Raw genomic sequence first — 17,088 nt, 5'->3', positions numbered from 1 at the left:
CCTGTGGGCAAGAAGGCAGGACTTCTGGGTCCTTAAAAAGAGCCAGGGCTGTTGGCAGGACAACTGAATCTCTGAATAGGAACTTGGGGCAGGGAAACAGGACTCGTGGGTCCTGATGGGAAGGCTGAAGGAAGTAAATCTGAGTCTTTATGGGAGAGACCTAAAGGTCAGGCAAGTGTGAACCAATGGCAAAGCAGGGTACGCTAAATGGTAAAGCACTCTAGGATGTTTGGGGTGTGATGGGGATCCTTGACAGGAGGCAGGGCCACGGAACCAGCTTTGGGAGGGAAGGGGCTCTTGGTGGCCCTGAAAGACTCAGCGTGAGGTCAGACAGGGAGGATGAGATGCAAAGGAAAAGCAGGGCATTAGAAACCAAGCACTGCTTGACTTTCTGGTGCAGACCTACCTAGGAACTGCATGCACAGACCTGGCTTCCAGAAGGCAAAGGGATCTCGGGCTGTTAGGGAAAGGCAGAGTGACTTCGGCAACAAGGGAAGGCAAAACAAATCCAAAGGTTCCCACTTCCAATCAACCCACTATGGCCAGGTCCTCCCAGTCTCAAAAGTGCCACCCTGTCCAGTCCAACTGATAACCCAGGATCTCCCTTTTCCTCCAATAGCTCCTACAGCCCAGACCTCAGACCCTGCCCACCTGTCCTCCATGAGCCCTGCCCTCCATCATGTGGAATGTCTTGGGCACTGGAATAACTGTCTTCCACTCTAAATTCCTCCCAGGCCTCCAAACTTCACCCCAAGGCTCAAATTCCACCAGTTCCCAGCAGGCTAGTCATGTGAAAGAGTTCTCCAACAATCTCTGCCACCTTCCCCCTCCCTCCATAGCCCTGCTCTGGGACTCAAGACTTTCCTCCTCCTGAACCGAACCTCCTTGTCTTCTTCCAGCTCTGTCCCTGCTATACTCATCTTCTTCCAAAGGAGGACATCCAGGCCCTACTGGTCTTTGTCCCTTTTCTTTAATCTCTTTGGGATAGACCTTGTACTGACATTTTTGGGTCAAAGGGTATGCACAATTTGATAGCTCTTCGGGGCTAGTTCCAAATTGTCCTCCAGAATAGCTCAACCAGTTCACAATTGTACTAACAGTGCAATTAGCATCCTTATTTTTCCATATCCCCCCCAGCATTTTTCATTTTCCTTTTCTTTCATGTTAGCTAATATGATGGGGGTGAGGTGGTACCTCAGAGTTGTTTTCATTTGCATTTCTAATTATTAGTGATTTAGAGTATTTTCATGTGAGTATTGATAACTTGGATTTCTTTCTTTGAAAACTACAAGAAATCCATGCTATCAACAACCATATTTAAAAAAAAAAAGTTACAATCTGTAATCACTTATCCAAGTTACTAATAATTAGAAAGAAAAATGACACATGTTGGCAGGCCTGAGGACTGTTAGCCACGGTGACACTATTTGTGGAGCAGTGAACTGGCCCAGGCATTTCTGTAAAACAATTTGGGAAAGGGGCAGCTAGGTGGTGCAGCAGATAGAGCAACCGGCCCTAAAGTCAGGAGTACCGGAGTTCAAATCTGGCCTCAGACCAAATACTTGACACTCAGTAGCTGTGTGACCCTGGGCAAGTCATTTAACCCCAATCGCCTCGCCAGATAAAAAAAAAAAATTGGGGGCTGTGCACAAGAAGTATTCATACTCCTTGACCCTGGAACACCTCTATTAGCCCTACACACCAACAGAATCAAAGAAACAGGAAAAGAGCCCAAGTGTTCAAAAATATTTTTAGTGGCTTTGTTTGTTTTAGCATAGAATTGGAGAAAGGAGGTACCGATTTATGGCCCTAATGGCTGAGAAAATTATGACATATTCATGTAATGGAATATAACAGAAAATTCATTCTGGGCACAAGCCCTGGATGGACTCAATGTGGGAAGGCCATCAGCCAGAAATCATCTTTTATTTACATTAGAGGATTCACATTCATGAATGGACTTTATGGAGAAATGGCTTTCTCTGGAAGAAGAAGGTTATTAGACATTAGAATATTCATACTGGAAAGAAGCCCTATAAAAGCAATGCCTATGGGAAGGCATGCTTGACTGTTCATTGGAGTTGTACTGGAGATAACACATATGGATCTCTTTAATGAGGGTAGGCCTACTGCTGCAGCACAGACTAGATTAGGCATCTGGAATTTCATCCTATGCATAAATATAATGAATTTTTCTCTAAAATACTAATGTTCCGATTACACATGTATAACCTATATCAGATTGTTTGATGTCTTGGGGAGGGGGGAATGGAAGAGATGGAGGCAGAAAAAATCTGGAACTCAAAATCTTACAAAAGATGAATGTTGAAAACTCTCTTTACATGTAATTGGAAAATAAAATAAAATACTATTTACAAGGGGAAAAAAAAACAAATAAAATACTGTTTGTCATTACTCCTTAATAATATTCAATACCATTTCTATACCATCACTTCTTTAGCCATTCCTCAAACGAATGGTATTCACTTGTTTCCAGTTCTTTGCTGGCACAAAAGAGCCCTAGTATTTCTATTTTGAGATCTGTTGGACATTTATTTTGGAAATGATTTCTTTAGGCAACGAGGTGGGTGGCTCAGAGGATAAAGTTGTATGCCTGGAGCCAAAAGACCTGAGTTCAAATAAAGTCTGATACTGACTAGTTGTGTGAGCACTGGCAAGTCAATGAACACACTCCGGCCTGCATTTCTCCACCTGTTTGTTGTTGTAGTGCTGGCTCAGTCTTTCAATCCTGTCTGACTCTTCATGACCCCATGGACCATACCACCCCAGGCCCTTCAATCATCCACTACCTCTCAAAGTCTGTCCAAAATCACATCACTATCTATCCGCCTCATCTTCTGCCACCCCCTTTTCCTTTTGCCTTCAATCTTTCCCAACACTGAGATCTTTTCCAATGAGTCCCATCTTCTCATTATGTGGCCAAAGTATTTAAGCTTCAGCTGCAGTATTTGACCTTCCAGTGAATAGCCTGGATTAGTTTCTTTAAGTATGGGCTGATTTGATCTCCTTGGTGGTGTCGACCTCAAAGCTGGTTAAAGAGACAACAAGCTAGGTGATAAGTAAATTCATATTGTTTTATTCCCTTAAGTCAGCAATATGTAACATGTTACATGGAGACAGAGCTTTAACTCTGCTTGCATCAAGCAATTTTTGGAGGACATTTAAACCCTGACTCGGGATGTCTGTGTTACTCAGTTTTATGGTCTCCATATGTTTAAGCAGAGCATGAGAAAGGAAATTTAAATAAGATAGGCAAATGTCAGATCCAGGATATCTGTGTTTCCTTTACCACCATCGAGGTAGCATCTGGGGGCAGCTAGGTGGCGCAGTGGATAGAGCACCGGCCCTGAAGTCAGAGGACCTGAGTTCAAACCCGGCCTCAGACCAAACACTTGACACTTACTAGCTGCGTGACCCTGGGCAAGTCACTTAACCCCGATTGCCAAAATACACACACACACACACACACACACACACACACACACACACACACACACACACAGGTAGTGTCTGGGTTAAAGGCGCCTTAGTGGTCATAAACAGAAGAATACTCTTGATCAGTTTTAGCTGTTGACACAGGAAGACTTATATCTTATTCTTCCAGAATGAGTATGTTAAGGCTTAAGTTTCCACAGGTAGAATGGTGCAGAGAGTTACAAAAACAAGTCCAGGAAATGAAGCAGGTATACTGTAGGTGGGCCTGGGCTTAGCCCAAAGCTGATGGTTCCAAGAAGACCCCAAAATCAAGATAAGAGCACACTTAGTGAATCTCAGGCGCAGTAACTTCTCCGCCCAGGATAGGGGAGGGGGACAATAGCACAATTGTCGGCACAATAGGACGGGAACAGGGGGCATTCCAGAACAAATGTCACCTGGAGGGAACAGAGTAATCCAGCCCTGGGAGGTTTCAGACAGAATTTAACCGCATAAAAACCTGCTTGCCGTATTTCAGCGGTCTCCCACCAAGCTCGAGATCTCGGACCACGTGTGAGGAGGCAGACTTCAACCAAACTAATGGGAGGTCCATGGAAGGTGGGAATAGGGGAAAGTTACCCGACCCCATGAATGTTAAGACTCCAGGAAAAACGGATCCTGAGGCGCCTGAGCCACTAAGCGTTGCTGGGGTTGGCTGGAGTTTTCTTCCATTCCTTCAGTTCCATCGAGTCATGGCACCATTACTGTCGACCTGCAAGTTGGTTAAAGAGACAACAAGCTAGTTGATAAGTAAATCCACATGCTTTAACTGTTGATACAGGAAGGGCCATTTTTAGCTCACTCAGGGAGAAAAGATTAATTCAGGCTTTTGGCCTTTATTGAGGCTCAACTGATCTTAAATGATTATCAGGGGTCATGAGGAGTTAGACACAACTAGACTTGTGGAGTCAGGTGATGGCGCATGGGTCCAAGCCCAGATCTCCACCCCTTGCCCCAAAGGAAATCTGGCTCCCATTGGTCTACAGCCCCAGCTCCTTATCTCCCTTTGTAAGCCCCAGCTCCACCTTTTGATCTTACTCAGATGCCTTTCAAACTTCTTCCTTCCAGTGCCCTTCATTATCTATTCTTATTCAGCCTCCCATCTCAGCTCCATTATCTATTTCCATTGTCTATTCAATCTCTGACATTCCAATAGGAATTCTCCCACAATCACCTAGACCCTTTTCCCAGCCCCTCCTCTGGTCACCCAAAATTACTTGAGTGTATATAAGATCCACCCTGGCCCCCATTTAAACGCTGAGACTTTCTCATGCTCACTTGTCCTTACGGGCATCACTGATGTTCAGATTCCTTAAGAGTCTGGCCTGTCTGGTTTATCTCTAATAAACATTTTCTCTGACTGAAAATAGATTTGGGTTGAATTCATTCAGGCAGGGCCCATGTGTTATGATCTTAGGGTCCCAGAAACCCTAAACCTCTGGACCTTATCACAGGAATAGCCCTCTGTCCATTGTGCCAGACGTTATCTTGAATAAAGGGACTTTTTTTTAATCTTGATATTCCATAGACACGTTATATTATGTCACGTTAATGATAGAAGAAACACAGACATCCTAGATCTATCATTTCAATTGACACCTTGACATTCTCTTATCTTACTGTATTTACAATCTATCAAATTAAGAAATTCGTTTCTCATATTATGTATTAACACATATGGAGACGATAACTTTGGCTGACATAGGCATCCTGAGCCAGGGAGGGAGGGAGGCCTGAGAGGGAATTGCTCTGAAGTTGTAAGGTCCCCTTTGTCTGTCCACCCTTAGGTTCATTGTCTATAATGAGCTCCCACACATATCTCGATATGCATGTTCCACAAGCTTTGAGAGAAATAAACTGGCACATGCAGCCTAATTTTGTTTATTTTTCTAAGAATGAACTTAGTAATGGCTGACATCTTCTACGAATCATATAGCAGAGTTTAATTGTTTAAGTAAACTAGAAGCAAAGTCACCTAAAATAAATTAGTAGAGACCATGAATTTGTAAGTTCTTACAAACCCTAGAATTCAAGGTATCATAATTAATTGGTATTATATAATTAGAACTTGTGCCAAATTGCAAAGGAAAAATTAAGTAGAGTGAAGAAGATTTGTTTTATTCTCTAGATAGTCTGGGATAAGATTGAGAAATAAAGACTAGAGGAAGTGAGAAAGTAGAAGAAAGTAAGAGAGTACCAGATCAGAATATGACAGAAAACAAGAAAGAAACAGTTTTGAAGTTTGAAGGGTGTTGATCTGAAAGCTGGTTAAAGAGACAAGCTAGATGATAAGAAAATTCATATTGTTTTATTCCCTCAAGTTAGCGCATGTACATGGAATCAGAGCTTTAACTCTGACTGATTCAAACAATTTTAGAAGGACATTTAAACCCTGACTCAGGATGTCTGTATTTCTCAAAAAAAAAAAAAAAAATACAGCCTCCATATGTTTTTTAACAGATAGCATGGGAAAGGAAGTTTCTTCGTTGAATAGGTTGTAAATACAATAAAACAGGAGAATATCAAAATGTCTATTGAAATTATAGATCCAGGATATCTGTGTTTCCCCTACATAACATATGTCCATAGGATACAAAGATAAGAAAAGTCCCACTATTCAAGAGTGACTGGTCCCAGGTATCCCATCCTTAGTGATCACAGACAGGAAGAATGCTGGTCAATTCCCTCTGGTCCTGCAGTTGCTGACCTAGGAAGGGGCATTCTTAGTTCACTCAGAAAAGATTAATTCAGGTTTTTGGCCCTTATTGGGGCTCAATTGATCTTAAGTAATTATCAAGAGTTTGAATCAAATTCCACTAGAAGTGTTGAGATTTAGGGATGCAGGGACCCCAAAATAGCGATGAGCAGGTCCTGCCTGAATGAATTTGACCCAAGCCTTCTTTAAGCCAAAGACCAGGTTTATTAGAACATGGATGGGGGGTGGGTAATGATGTGGGGGCAAAAAGTGCCCTAGGATTAAAAGTAATATTAAGGGTTACTTTCCCAGGCCCCTGAGGGGAATGAGGCTTATTCTGTAGCCCACCCTGTACCAAAAGAATTGCCTTTGTTTCCCTTATCCTGTGTTCCTTATCCTGTCATTTATCTTCCTCATCCTGTCATTTATCTTCCTCATCCTGTGTCACAACAATTTTTCCTTATCTGGAGAACCATCTTCCTCACCTTGTTTGTTCTTATCCAGTCCCTAATCTCCAACTCCCAGCTTTCTGTCTATATATATATCCTGGATCTTCTCCTATATCAGCACTCTTTATTTAGCTCCTTGTTAACATCAGGCCAGTTGAAGCTTTGACGAAATAAAGCTCCCAATGGCTACAGAGAAGATCTAAGTGAATTCTTTCACACCTGAACCAGGTCTCCCAAATCTAACCCTCAACAGTAAGATTATAAGAATCTGCCATATTGGCCAGACTCTTAAGGAATCTAAACATTTGTATTGCTAATGCAAGTGGGCCAGATTGAATCTGAGCACTTTAATGAAGGCAAGATGAATCTTATATACAGAAAGACTGTGGGAAGGATCTACCTACGATTGGCCAAGTAGGCTGAGGTAACTGAAAGCTAACAGAGAAGGGCCTGGGACCTGGAGTATTTGGTCAAGGGAGAATGGAATCTAAATAGAATTAAGGGTGGGGAGGTAACAGACAATGAAGATTGGGCTGAGTCAGAGCTAACAGAATAGGGAGATTGGGCATAGCCACAATGAAAGGTCAGTGTTGGGTGGATTACTGGGATGGGTTGATCCCTCAGGTGAACCCCAGAAGACTTGACCATGTGGGAAAAGGAGAAAATTCAAGGAAAGTTGGGGGAGGGTGTTTCCAGGGCCTATACTCCATCATTAGGATATGATGAAAGAAATGGAGAAAGTTTGAGCAAGTAGGGATGAGAAGAGGGTGGGTGTAAAGTTTAAAAAAAAACTTGGGAGTCATGGGTTTGCTGGTAGGTGTGGGCTTAGCTGAGTATGATGGGGTACTTTAAAAAAAAATAAAACTGTAGGAAGAGATAAAAAGGAGCAATTACCTTATACAAATGAGGCATAAAAAGAAAAATTGATGAAGAAGAAGCTAGTAGGGGGAGGGGAGGTAGTGATGGGACCTTACTCTCATCAGGAATGGGTTAAAGAGAGAAGACAGACAGACGGATGGATGGATGGACGGACGGATGGATGGACGGACGGGTGGACGGATGGATGGATGGATATAGATATATACGAGTATAAAAGTCTCCTAAATTCAGAAAGAAATAAGAGGGCAAGCGGATAGGGTGGGGGGTAGATAAGAGAAGAAATCTGAGAGGGTTAGGTAGGCAAAGCAATAGGAGGACAAGGTAGTGGGCAGAAGTAAAGCAGAGGAGGAGGGATAGAGTAAATAGGGTGAGAAGGATAGTGAGGAAATACAGGAAGGAGGAAAATACACAACAAGTAACTGTAACTCAAAATGTGAATGGGATGAGTTTACCCATAAAATGGAAACTGACAGCAGACTGAAAATTTGAATTCAACAATATGTTGCTTTCAGGAAACGATAAAAATGAGAAATACACACAAAGATAAAAATAAAGGGCAGGAGTAGAATTTAATGTGTAAAAAAAAGCAGGGATAGTAATCATGATCTCAGACAAAGTTAAAGTTAAAATAGATTTAATCAAACGTGAAAACTAAACTACACCATGCATCAACAATATTATTCAATATTGTTTTAGACAATTAAAATAACTAGACAGTATAAAATACCTGAGTGTATACCTGCCAAAACAGACACAGGAACTATATGAACATAAACATAAAACACTTTTTATACAAATAAACTCAGATATAAGTAACTGCAGTAATATTGATTGTTCATTGGTAGGTAAAGCCAATACAATTTTTTAAATGACAATTTAACCTAACTAATCTATTTATGTAATGCCATCCCAATTAAATAACTAAAAAATTATTTTACTTCATTAGAAAAAATAATAATGAAGTTAATTTGGAAGAACAAAAGGTCAGAAACTTCAAAGAAACCAGGGAAAAGAGATGTAAAAAAGATGTGGATTCAACAGTATCAGACCTTAAAATATATTAGGAGGTGAGAACATGGTTGAAGTATAAAACAGATTATTTGGATTATTTTAAAAACTTCTATAGATAATCTCTAAGATAGATGTGATTGGGTTAGAATATTGCTTTGGTGTAGGAAATGATGAGTGTTGATTTAGAAAAACATGGAAAGAGTTGGACCTATGAAGCAAAATGCTATCCACCTTCAGAAAATAGATGACAAGTGGAAATAAGTATAGTACAGTCTTACATATATGCGTATGAGTGTCTCTGTGTATATGTGTGTATGTTTATAAATATCTATGTACATATGCGTGTGGATATGTGTGTGTATAGGGTGGGGGGGAACGAGGGGAAAAAAATAAAATAGAAAGTGCACAGCAGAGAACAAAACCAAACCAAAAAGGAAGCAAAGAAAAACTGGGCAACTTTGAAAACAATGTGCAGTATTTAACAAAAAGATTTTCTTCAAATGGAAATTTATTGTTTTATATTGAATCCTCTCTTAGTCTGCTGTGCACATGGCAATTTTTTCTTCTCATTTGATAGTTAAATTTAAAATAAAAAATTTACCAAAAAAAAAAAAAAAGATGAAAAGAATTCTTAAGGTATATTAATCACAATCTGGACTGAACTGAGTGGTATGAGACTGTTTCCAGTCATGGGCAAAAAAGCTACCTAGTGTTATACTGAGGTCTTGAGGTGGCTCTGGGTAAGATGGCCAAAACATTCTATGCCTTTTTGCTTTATGGTTGCTTTCACTTGTAAATGGTATATTCACTAATTTTGATATTTAGTTATATAGAAATAAGAACAACTAAGAAGCGGAACAGAGATTTCCTTCATTCATTAATAAAGGTAATATTTTATTAACCAAGATGGGGGTTTGATCTAATTCCTGAGAAAGACATTGCCAGCTGCCTCATGAAAAATCGGGAGAATGAGTGGTGGCAGCCTGATGAGCCCCGGGGAGGAGGGGCTGACTAGATCTGAAAATTCGTCCATCCTTGGGCTAGGTCATTTATTTCTCCAACTTGCTCGATGTAGAACACATCTGGCCAGTGCGCTAGGAATCTGATGGTCCCATTTCCATTACAGTGATACGACTCACTTTTTTTAGAGTTTCTATTATGTTGGAGCAATTCCCTATCATGTGGATAAAATGTTTTTACCTTTTCATCATTTTGGTTTCTTCTTTTAAACAACAGATTTCTGCTCTACTTGAAATCGCATTTCATCTTTAACATCCTATCTTTCTATTATTTCTCTTATGAACAATTAAGGAATTGATTGATCTCTTCCCATTTTTTTTTCAACTAGAGCCTCTTGAATCACTGTTCTTCATTTCATAGAATTTATTCACAGGGCCCACGCTGTCACTGAAGGAAGGCAGTCCTTTGTTGATTGATAATTAAAATTCCTAACTCACTCCCAACAGAAATTTCCAAACTTCTTTTACTTCTATTCCAAACTTTTTTCTCTCTTCCCACACCATCCTTCACCAGTGTGGGGTGGGGCCGTGAACTCCAAACATCCATTTAAGGAGAGGGCTCAGCTCATTCCTCTCATTCCTCACCTAGCTGCTCTACCTTTGAGACTTCTTTGACTGATTCATCTGCCATGTACCAGAGTCTCTTACTGGGATAACCTCATACGCCTGTAATGTCTCATCAGTCATCACTACCCTCTGCCTCTCTGATTAGAGGGTGGGGCCATTTAAGAGAAGAACTCAGCTCCAACACTCCTCATTTCTCACCTGCTACACTCCTTTGGCATTTCTCATGGACTTCACTGCACCCCAGGGGCTGGGACCTTCTGCCATCCTTCTCCATTTTTCAGCTTCCTTCTGCTTGGTGTCTTCCCACATTAGATCATAGGCTCTGTGAGGGCAGGAACTGGCTCTCATTTTAAATTTGAATTTCCAGCCCCTTGGCACATGGCCTGGCACACAGTAGGTGCTTACTATTGATGGACCATTGAAGACCCAATCCCTCTCATTCCAGTACCCGCCCCTTATTTTACCTTAAAAACTGAAGCCGTTCAACCTGAGCCAACTCTGCTCCCGGCCTCCTTTCAGACATCACCACCATGATGTCCAGTAGCAGAAACTCACCGGGTCCAGAAGAGAACTTTTTACCTTCCCTCTTACTGTCAAAGGCAACACCATGCTTCCAGCAATCCAGGCATCATCCTCAACTCCCATTTCTCTCCCCCATTATCTGATCTGATGCCAAGGCCTGTGGATTGTACCTTGCAACATCTCTCAAACCCGCCCTCTTCTCCCTTCCGATACTGCAGGTCCTCATCATCTGACCCTCAGACTGCTGCGGTAGCCTGCTGCTGGGTCAGCCGGCCTCAAGGCTGCCCCCACTCCAATGCGTCCTCCATTTGGTCCACAGAGCAATTTCCCTCAACTACAGGTCTGATCATGTGACTCCTCTGCTCTATAAACTCCAGTGGCTCCCTACCACCTCCAAGATCAAATACAAATTGTCTTGCATTGAAAGCCCATCATGACCTGGACATAGCCTGGTATTCGGGTCTCCTTACACCTGATTTCCTGCCACCACTCACGGGTCCAATGACCCTGGCCTCCTTGCTACTCCAGAAGAAGACGTTCCATCTCTCTGGGCAGGGCATTTTCTCTGGCCATCCTCCATCATTGGAATCCTCTCCTAATCTCTTGTCTACTGGCTTTGCAGCAAATCCCAACTAACATCGCACCTTCTACAGGAAGGGGACTTTGCAATTCCTCTTAATTCTAGTGCCTTCCTCCTTTTAATGATATTCTGCTTATCTGCCAATAGCTTGCTGATGACACTGAGAACTGGGTCAGGTCAGTGAAGCTCCCACTGGGCTCCACATCAGCCAAGCATCTGGGCACACGTGGCGCTCTTCGGGGCAGTGTACTTGCCTGGCACATCCTGAGCTGCCTTATTCAGGCCGTCTCTACCAAGGTCTCTACCACTGCCTACCTGACAATTCTTACTACAGGATCAAATGGGACAACATTTATAAGGCTCGTGGCACGTAGCAGGCAGACTCCATGACCAGCCCCAAGCCCCTTCCAGTCTTCTTACACCTGCCTCCCCTCCACCTCCTCTCTGACCCACGGACACTGGCCTCCTGGCCGATCCTTGACCAACACCCTCCATCCCCTCACTCTCACTTCCCAATGGCTGTCTCTCATGCTTGGAATGCCCTCCCCCCTCACCTGTGCCTCCTGGCTTCCTTCCAGTCTCTGATAAAATCTACCCTCTGAAAACAAGCTTTTCCTGGTCTCCAAAACTGTTAGAACCTTCCCTCCCTCTGAAAGCACCTCCTTTCCATACTGCAGAGGGCTTGCTTGGACACAGCTGCTGACAGCATGTCTCCCCCATTAGACTGGGAGCTCCTTGAGGGCAGGAACTGGTTCTTCCTTCCTTTGTATCCAAGGAAGTTCTGAACAGTGTCTGGCACAGAAGAGACACTTTCTAAATGTTTGCTGACTTGGCCTGAGAAACGGTAAAGAGATTCAGAGAGATCTGGGGAGACACATGTGAGCTGAGGCAGAGTCAGTGAGCAGAACCAGGACAGTTTTGGCTGTGAGCTGAGACCAGAGCTGAGGGAGCCTTCAGGCCTCTGCTCCAGGCCTGTCCAGACAAGACTCAGGTGGGAAGGGGTTTTCTTTGACCTTCAGGGGCTACAGGAGAGAGCTTGGCCACAAGAAACAGAGGGGGAGGACTTGTGTGTAGGAGGAGGGGGCTGGGCAGGCAAGAAGAGAGCAAAGCCACGATGTCTAGGGATAGAGACTGACCAGTAAAGTGGTCGCCCTTGTCAGTCACTTGTACTGAGAGAGAAGCTAAAAAATAACAAAGAGGGCAGCAACTGGGAGAGTTGGTGCTCAAGACGCCCACCTGCCACGAATCATTCAAAAGGCAGAAGGAAGGAGCAGGGCAGTGTGGTTACTACTGCATTCAATTCCCTGCCTATTTCTGTAAAGAAACAATCCACAGGGAAGAAAGGCTGCCAGCCCCATGGACAATCCTGTCTCTGGAAACGGCCTCCTTGGCTCATGCTGGCCAAGTCTGAGGACAGAGCGCACTCACCTGGGCTGGGGGTCTGCGGCTCCCAGGGGCCATTCCCTCTGGCTCCAGGCTCCCTGCTGGGTCAGGCCTTGGTCCTCTGCAGGCTCAGCTGGCTCCAGAGATGGAGATGTCTTTCCCTTCTCTTCCTAGGCAGGAGGGCGACCTACAGCGATTTGAGGGGGTGAGATCCCACAGGAGTTACAAAGATCCTGGTCCTGCCCTTAGGGCAGAGACTCCAGCACGGGTGGTAAGTGGTAGAGTCAGGCTTGAAATGAAGATGGTCTGAATAGGAAGACTACTTCCCTCCCTGTCTTACTCCTTCTCTCCTGCCCCTACAGGGGACCCAGATGGCAGAAAGGGCTTTGAGATCTCGGCTGAGATGAGATAAATCCAAGCCTCAACAACTCCTGAGTCAGATCCCTCCCTCCAATTGGTACTCTCCTTTCTTGGCATCCCCTATCCCCAACTCTCTCTCACACACACACACACACACACACACACACACACACACACACACACACCCTCTCTCTCTCTCTCTCTCTCTCTCTCTCTCTCTCTCTCTCTCTCTCTCCAGACAACAGACTCACTGCTTGATCTAGGAGGGAGGGTAGCTAGGGAAGGTTGAGGATGGGAAGGGCTGCGGGATGGCACGACCAGGAAGGAACAGTGGAAGCCTCAAGTGGGAGAAAGAATTCTTTCCAGTACTCAGCTGACTGGCAGGGAGCCTGAGGCTCGAAAAAAGTGGGGGCAGAAAAGCAGGAGGCCTCTGGGAGGCAGGACACTGTAACAAAGCCAGGGGAAGGGAGAGGGGACATCTGAGTGGCAGAAGGCTTCCAGGAGGGCAGCTGAGCTTGGGAAAGCAGGACAGCTGTGTCCTGGGGTCTGACTAGGAGGACTCCTGGGTTGCCCTTTCAGAGATTGAGTTTGGAGGCTGCTTATCTGGGTCCCTGGTATCTGACAGCGAGCCAGCCCAAGAGTCACAGGTCCAGTTAAGAAAGGCCAGACAGGAGCTTCGGTGCCTGGGTTCTAGTTACGTCCTGGTTCCTTAAAAAGAGCCAAGGTTGTTGGTGGGACGACCAAATCTCTGAACAGGAGCTGGGGGCAGAGAGACAGGACAGGTGGGTCCTGATGGGGAGGCTGAAGGCAGTATCCTGGGTCCCTTTGGGAGGGGTCTGACAGTTGGGTAACTGTGACCCAATGGTAAAGCTGGGGATGGCACCCTAGGATATTTGCGATGCAATGGGGAACCTTGACAGGGAGCCGGCCAGGGAGTCAGAGTTCAGAGGCAAGCCGGCTCTTGGTGGTCTGGGAGGACACTCAGCATGAGATCAGAAACGGAGGATGAGATACAACAGAAGCCGAGTGCCTCATGGCTCCCGGCTCAGACCTACCTAGGACCTGCATGCACAGAGCTGGCCTCCGGAGGGCAGAGGGCTCTCAACTGTAAGAGAAAGCAGAGTGATTTCAGCTCCAAGGGAAAGCAGAGTAATCACAGTCCAAATAAAGAAGGCAGCTTGATCAGTTCCAAGGGCTCATGCTTCCACTCAGCCCACTCTCACGGGTCCTTCCCAGTCCCAAGAGTCCCGCCCTGCCCAGTCCAGCTGAAACCCCAGGATCTTCCCTTCCTCCAATGGCTCCCGGAGCCAGGACCTCAGACCCTGCTTACCTCTCTGCCCCAGTCCCTAGCCTCCACCACATGGAATGCATTGGCCACTGGAATACCTGTTTTCCTCTAGACTCCTCCCAGGCCTCCAAACTCCAGCCCAGGGCTGGAATTCCATGGTTCCACCACCCACCTGACTGAGTTCCTCCTCCTTCACCTCCACCACCACCTCCCTCCCTCCTTATCCCTACTTTGGGACTCAGACCTTCCTCCTTCCAAAAAGAACCTCCTAGCCTTCTCCCAGCTCTTTGCCTGCTACGCTCTTCTTCTTCCAAATCAGGGCACCCAGGCCCTACAGGCCTTTCTCCCTTTCCTTTGCTCTCTTTGGGACACAGCCCTAGTAGTGGCATTTCTGGGTTAAAGAGTATGCACGGTTTGATACATAGCCCTTTGGGCAGAGTTCCAAATCATCCTCCAGAATACCTGAACCAATCCATAATTCCACTAAGTGCAATTAGTGTCCTATTTTTCCCCATCCCCTCCAGAATTTTTCATTTTCCTTTTCTGGCATGTTAGCTAACACGATAGGTGTGAGGTGGTACCTCAGAGCTATTTTCATTTGCAATTTTCCAACAGTGATCTAAAGCATTTTTTCAAAGGAGTTTCTTTCTTTGAAAACTACAAGAAGAAATCCACGCTACCAACAACCGTATGAAAAAAATGTGCCACATCTGTAATCTCTTATCCAAGTGCCTCATGATTAGAAAAGATTCTCAGACTGGCAATGACCAGAAAATGAAAATGAAAATGACAAATGTTGGAAGGCCTGAGGACTGTTAGACACACTGACACTATTTGTGGAGCAGGCATTTCTGTAAAACAATCTGGGGCTGTGCACAAGAAGTGTTCATACTCCTTGATCCAGGAACACCTCTATTAGCCCTACATACCAGCAGGATCAAAGAAACAGGAAAAGAGGCCAAGTGTTCAAAAATATTTCAGTGGCTCTGTTTATTATAGCAAAGAACTGGAAAAAGGAGGTACCTATTAATGGCCCTAATGGCAGAGAAAATTATGACATATTAATGCAATGGAATATAACAGAAAATTCATTCTGGGGACTAGCCCTAGATGTCACTATGGGAAGGCCTTTAGCCAGAAATCATCTCTTATTTATATCAGAGGATTCACATTCATGAATGGACTTAATGGGGAAATGCCTTTCTCCAGAAGGAGGTGATTGGACATTAGAATATTCCTATTGGAAAAAAGTCTTATAAAAGCAACGACTATGGGAAGGCCTTCACCTAGAGCTCATACTTGACTGTTCATAGAAGAAACTGGGCTGGGGCTAACACATATGGATCTCTTTCATGAGGGCAGGCCTTTTGCTGTGGCACAGACTGGATCAGATATCTGGAATTTCATACTGTGCATAAATATAATGAATTTTTCTTTGAAATATTATCATTACTCCTCTATAATATTGAATAGCATCCCTTTACTATCACTTCTTTAGCCACTCCTCAAATGATTGCTACTCACTTTGTTTCCAGTTCTTTGCTGGTGCAAAAAGTCCTAGTATAAATAGTTTGGAATCTGTTGGACATTTATTTTGGGAATGATGTCTTCAGGCCACTCGCAGGCTCAATGGATAAAGCTGTGTGTCTGAAACCAGAAGACCTGAGTTCAAATAAAGTCTGGTGCTGACCCTCGGCTAGTCAATTAACATATCCCTGCCTAAACTTCCCCATCTGTTTGTTGTGTTGGCGGTGGTGGTTCAGTCGTTCACTCAGGTCTGACTCTTGATGACCCCATGGACCATACCACTCCAGGCCCTTCAATCATGCACTATCTCTCCAAGTCTGTCCAAGATCATGTCCTCATCTTTTCCTTTTGCCTTCAGTCTTTCTCAACAGTCTGTCCTGTCTTCTCATTATGTGACCAAAGTATTTAAACTTCAGTTTCAAAAAAAAATAAAATAAATAAAATAAACTTCAGCTTCAGTATCTGACCTTCCACTGAATAGCTCGGATTATTTCTTTAAGTGTGGGCTGATTTGATCTCCTATGTGGCCAAGGGACTCTCAAAAAGTCTTCTCTAGCACCACAATTCAAAAGGGTTGATTCTGCAGTGCTCAACTTTCCTTATAGTCCACTTGGGCTGGGACCTATTGCTGGCCAATCAATGAGTCAAAATGATTTGAGTTTAAGGCATGGTCCTTAAAAAAGAAATCTAGCCTGTAAACCCCAAGATATCTTGTGAGATTCCAGCGATCAAAATTTATATTCCTTTGGGCAAAGCACTTGCAATTAAGGGTACAATTCCCTATGTGGATGAAGGGAGAGGAGGGAGGGAGAGGAGGGAGGAAGAGGAAGGAGATAGGGAGAGAAGAAAGGAGGGAGGGAGGAAGGGAAGGAGGAAGGAAGAAAGGGAGGAAGAAAGGAAGGAAGGGAGGAAGGAAGGAAGGAAGGAAGGAAGGAAGGAAGGAAGGAAGGAAAGAAGGAAGGAAGGAAGGAAGGAAGGAAGGAAGGAAGGAAGGAGCGAGCTGTGTGGCCAACTGGAACTATCCAGTTGGGTCCCCAGTGGGGCACCTACTGATACTCACCAATTATTGATTGTTGGTTATCCTTTGTTCTTGAAGAGGACCATGACATCAGGAAGGTGATGGAATGATTTGCAAGCGAATTGGATTTAAGTGAAGCAAGGCAGTGCGAAGTCACCAGCCTCACTCTCCTCCAAAGCCATCTGGGTCCAATGACAAGATATAGATCAGGACCACTAGAGATGGCCCTAGATGCAGTGGGAAACCAGGGCCTTTTTAAGCTAAGGTCTTTCCTGGGTCTCAATCTGTCAGAGGC

General features: G+C 44.3%; 1 long non-coding RNA gene across 1 annotated transcript; it reads right to left on the bottom strand.

Annotated features, from left to right (window-relative positions):
- Positions 1-3,492: 3,492 nt before the first annotated feature.
- On the bottom strand, positions 3,493-16,871 carry LOC114041880. Its single transcript, XR_003568952.1, has 5 exons — positions 16,836-16,871; positions 15,773-15,895; positions 14,016-14,065; positions 12,646-12,787; positions 3,493-4,207 (listed from the first exon to the last, which is right to left on the bottom strand). It is a non-coding gene; the product is annotated as an uncharacterized LOC114041880 (long non-coding RNA).
- Positions 16,872-17,088: the final 217 nt, after the last annotated feature.

Source organism: Vombatus ursinus, unplaced genomic scaffold (genome assembly GCF_900497805.2).
Source record: "Vombatus ursinus unplaced genomic scaffold, bare-nosed wombat genome assembly UNPS02014198.1, whole genome shotgun sequence".
Taxonomy (NCBI): domain Eukaryota; kingdom Metazoa; phylum Chordata; class Mammalia; order Diprotodontia; family Vombatidae; genus Vombatus; species Vombatus ursinus.
Note: the sequence above shows the minus strand (reverse complement) of the source record. Positions and strands in the feature narration are given on the sequence as shown.